We start from the raw sequence: 5,099 nt of genomic DNA on the forward strand, positions 1-5,099 counted from the left end.
GGGGTTTGCTGAAAGAAGCTTCTCTCTGAGTCTCCCTTTTACTGTAGATATAAAAACCACCTTCACTTATTAGTATTACTCTAGTAGTGATATTTAAGATTCAAACATACTATCCAAAGAGCCAGTTTAAAGTTAGGGCTTTAGGAAAATGAAAAGTGAGGCTTCATTTGTGCTGCAGTCAGATCAGTCATGCTTATTTTTTTTAAACCATGCTGAGTAAACTACATTCTATCATTGTTTAAACTTATTATTTCAAAACTACCCAGGACTGTACTTCAAGCACTTTGATAATTTATACCTAGGATTAGAAGAGTAAATAGGGTAAATTAGAGTAGTAAAGAGTTCTTTACAAAAATTCAATTTTACTGCTACATATTAAGTATAATGTAGCTGACCCATTATGGAAAATTAAATGCAGAGAATAAGGGTGTTAATGTTAACCAAACCTCAATATTTATAATTGGCATTTATATTTATCATTATATACTCAGATGTACAGTCTCTGAAACATAATAAGTATGCAATAAATATTTATTGAACACATAACTTAATGAATAAAACTTTTAATATCATTCTTAGTTTCCTGATAAAAACATTGCATACAGTTTCATAGGCATTCACCTCGGCAGTAATTAGACATTCATCCAGAAATCTAATTTCCATAATCTTAGCCCTCTTGAAAGGAGTCAAGAGCCCCACACACTGTATGTGAGAATATTATACAGCTTTTGGTGTTCACAAATGAGTAACTCTGATACCACGGATATCAAATAGCATTGTGTTTAAGAATTAAACAGAAAAAAAAGATGCAAAATACAGCTGCTTAACATTTAAGAGTGTGGATAAACAAAGAGGTAAGTTTCAGTCATACAGAGTATTCATTTTCGCTGAAATTTTATATAATGTCATACATTTATAAATAAGTTATTTTTTTTTCATTAAGAAGACTTTGATGAAAATGAGATCCTGGAGAAGTAGAAGGGTAGGAAGAACATGTGTCACAATGCATCATTCTCAAAGTGTAGATGGTGACTGGATTATTTAGTGAGCCAGGCACAGTGAAGGCTAATCAGTGAAAATAGAAAATAGCTGATTAAGCATTCTTAGATGACTGAGAGAAAGCATGTTACAAAAACAAAGAAATTGGAAAAAATTCATTTATCCTGTTCAGCCTTATGCTTCTAGAAAACTTTATTTAAAACATTCATGGAAGAAAAGTTTCTTTCCTTATTTTTAGGGGAAAATAACATTAGAACAACTTTTCTTAGTAACCTACATTATCTCTTAGCAATCTCTACTCTCAAAAGGCACTTCCTAATATTGAATCGAAAATTTTGCCAAGTGACAAGCTGATAAATTATCCACGCAAATATTTAAATATTTACTAGCTTATTTTTCAACTTTTTATTTCTTTTCATGGTTTTCTATTCAATGTTTACAGTTTGGGGGGGCACACTTTTTTTGCTTTCTCTGCATCAATTATAAGAACTTCTGAGCCTCTTAAAATAGTACCTGAATGTATAATCTGCTAAATATGGAAACAAATCAATCAAAAGATAATTATTGATTTTAACTTTAGGTCTTTATGAAATAAAAAGACTTATGTCCCTGCCTCAAACAACATGAGAATTGGGTAAAATATTAGAAACCATATTTTACAGAACTTGGGCAACAGGCAGCATAGGATGGTGATGCCTGAGTAACAGAAACCAGATGAAGTAAACCCTCTGAAAACCTCAGCTTCCTGCCAGAAGTTTTGGGGTTGTAGTGCAGGGAGAGAAAACCTACAAAGAATGCGGTGGTCATTAATATGAGGAGACATAGATCAAAGTTTATGGAGGCCATGGTGCCTATAATTTGTGACTCGATAATGGAGAGAGGTTGTTACACAGAGGGAAGGGTAAAGAGATTTGAAGAAGATCCCTCAACTCAATGCATGTGATAAAGGAAGTTAACACAGGTTGGGGAAAGACCTTCTAGAAAAGAGAAAACTGAACAATTTCCAAATCTCACACATGGCTAGAAATAGTTCATATTACCACCAGCCAAAAATGGAAAAATCTCAATAAATAAGGCACCAGACAGAATTCTCAGAAAATATCGCCTTATTAATAGAGCTCAATTAGCCCTGGATTAAAGACTGCTCTGCACTGACCAGCAAAGCTTAAAATAAACCTTAGATGTATTAAACAATTTCCAAGGAACCTAAACTACATGCCAAAAAAGTCCAACACTATTTACATGAACGCACTAATACCACGAACTCAAAAATGTAAAATTCATACTGTTTAGCATCCAAATTTCCAAACTTGCTAGGAAGCAGCAAGTCATTATCCCATAATGAGGATAAAATTCAATCGATGCAAACTCAAAAATTATGTAGATGAAGTAATTTTTAAATTATTAAGTTCTAATTAAATTTTATTTAAAACAGATCCAGAAAAATAAAATGTGTTCCATATATTCAGAAAAGTAAAGGGAAAACACAAACCTGTTAAGAGAGTGAAGTGAATAAAAACAAACAAAAACACAAATGGAAATTCAAGAGAGAGAAAATTCAATACTGGAAGTGGAAAAAAATAATGAAATTAGCAATGATTAGATATTGAAGAAGAAATCAATAGACTTAAATTCTTATTAGAAACTCTCCAAAATGAAGCACATAGAAAAGACATATAAACAAAGCGACTAGCAGATCAGTGACACGAGGCATGATATTAAATGTACTGCAATATTCATAATTTAATTTTCAGGAGTGGAAAGAAAAGAAAGCAGAGAAGAAAAATCTTGAAGAAAAAGTAAAAAATAAAAAATAAATGAAAAGAAATTGATAGAAAATATAAAGCCAAATATCCTAGAAACTCTAAGAACCCAAAGCAGAACAAACATAAAGAAAACCACAAGTCACCCTAAAATGAATCTTTTAAAAAACGGTGATAAAGAGAAAGTCTAAAGCAGTCAAAGAACAAAAGGTAACAACAGAGAAGGATTAAAGTGGTGAAGTGATGTATTTAAAGTGCTAAAAGAAATAACTTCCAAACTCAGAGTTGATAGCAAAAATGATTTTTAAAACATAAAAGCAAAATAAAAACATTTCAGACAAATAAAAACATGTGGAGCAGCAGACCTGCATCACAAAATATGTTTAAAAATTTTTTTGGCAGAAGAAAAATTGGGGGCACCCTAAACAGTAATTATGCAATTACCTGCAAAAGACATTGCTTATTTTTTAAATTTACTGTAAAATATAACTGCCTCCTTATAGCAAAAAACAATAACAATGTATTCCAGTGTTTACAACATATATAAAAGTAAGATACATGACGTCTGTAATGCAAAAGATAGGTGGTGGGAAATAATGGCTAAAACAAACCATATCAATAATTTCATTAAATGTTCTTATAACACTTCTCATTAGAACTATAATGCAAGCCATATATGGAATTGTAAATCTTGTAGTAGACACATTAAAAAAGAAAAAAGAAACAGGTGTAACTAATTTTAATAATATATTTTGTGCAACTCAGTATACACAATATATTATTACTTCACATGTAACCAATGTAAAACATATTAATGAGTGTTTTACATTTTTTTTTTTACTAAATCTCTAAAACCCAGAGTGTATTCTACACTTACAGCATTTCTTAATTAGTATTAAGTGCTCACTAGCACATGTGGCTGTTTGCCACCATATAGAACAAAGTAGATCTAAGTCATGATAGTGGTGATGGTTATATGATCTAGCGCATTTGTCAAAACTTACCAAATTGTGTGCTTAAAACTGATGTTTTATTATATTGCATTATACTCAGCCTAAGACTTCACCCAAACCACAGTACAGAATATTTCCATCACACTTGAAAGTTCCCTCATGACCTTTCCAGTCAATCCCAACCATACCCACAGAAGTTAGCACTATTTCGATTTCTAACACCATAAGTTAGTTTTGCCTGTTCTTGACCTTTATATATATGAAGTCATATATCATTCATCCTTCTGTATATGTCTTATTTTATTTGACATGATATTTGGAAGACTCATTCATGTTGTGATATAGCTTATTATTTTTTTTTACTACTAAGTGGTATTCCATTGTATGAATACACTGATAAGAACAGATACTACACTTGATCTTAGCCAAAAGGCCGAGAAGCAATCCATTGTATGAATACAATTTAGGTATCTATTTTTCTCTTAGCAGACATTTGGATGCTTGCAGTCTTTAATCATTATGAATAAAGTCACTATGATATTATTGTACACAGCTTTTTGTGTATGTAAGAATATTTTTTCATAATACCTATTAATGTAATTGCTATGTCATGGACATTGCATATGTCATATGTATTGTGTTTATTAGAAAATGTCAAATGGTCTTACAAAATGGTACCATTTTGTATTCTCACCAGCAATTTGTAAGAATTGCATTTGCTTCAGATCCTTGCCAATATTTGGTATGGCCAGTCTTTATAAATTTTAGTCATTTCAAAAAGTATGCAGTAGTATCTCTTTGTAGTTTTAATCTGCATTTCCTTGATGAATGATGATATTGAGGATCTTTTCAAATGTGTATTGATTATTATGTATCTTTTTTGGAAAGTGCCTGTTCATTTATTTTGCCCATTTTGATTTTGGGATGTCTGTATTTTTATTACCGATTTATAGAAGTCCTCTATTCTCTCTCTGATCATTGAAGTATCTTTAGCCTATTACTTATCCTTATGGGAGAGCATGTCAGATTTGTTTTACACATTACTTGTCTGATTATTTACTTTTATCTCTTCCTTCCTAACTGTAATACAGATATTAATTCTTTTATTGTATTTTCTTTAAATAAGTATGTTTCATCCAGCTCACTTTCTCTCAGTCACATTTCCTTCTACATTCAATTATGTCATCTCATCTTCCATCTCTTACTTGATAATTAATTCAATATGTTGAAAGGGAAGAAATGGTGATTTAAAAGTTTTACTTCTTTAATAACAAAATATTGTTCCAAATGATGCTTGTGCCAAAATGATTTAGCAGAATCTTTTTCAATGTACTTTCCCCCACATTTTATGCTGATAATGCTTCTTAAAGCCCGTATGGTGAAT

General features: G+C 31.1%; 1 pseudogene; it reads right to left on the reverse strand.

Moving 5' to 3' along the window:
* Positions 1-4,056: 4,056 nt before the first annotated feature.
* On the reverse strand, positions 4,057-4,160 carry LOC113263506 (U2 spliceosomal RNA; annotated as a pseudogene).
* Positions 4,161-5,099: the final 939 nt, after the last annotated feature.

The sequence above is a fragment of the Ursus arctos genome, unplaced genomic scaffold (genome assembly GCF_023065955.2).
Source record: "Ursus arctos isolate Adak ecotype North America unplaced genomic scaffold, UrsArc2.0 scaffold_1, whole genome shotgun sequence".
Classification (NCBI taxonomy): Eukaryota; Metazoa; Chordata; class Mammalia; order Carnivora; family Ursidae; genus Ursus; species Ursus arctos.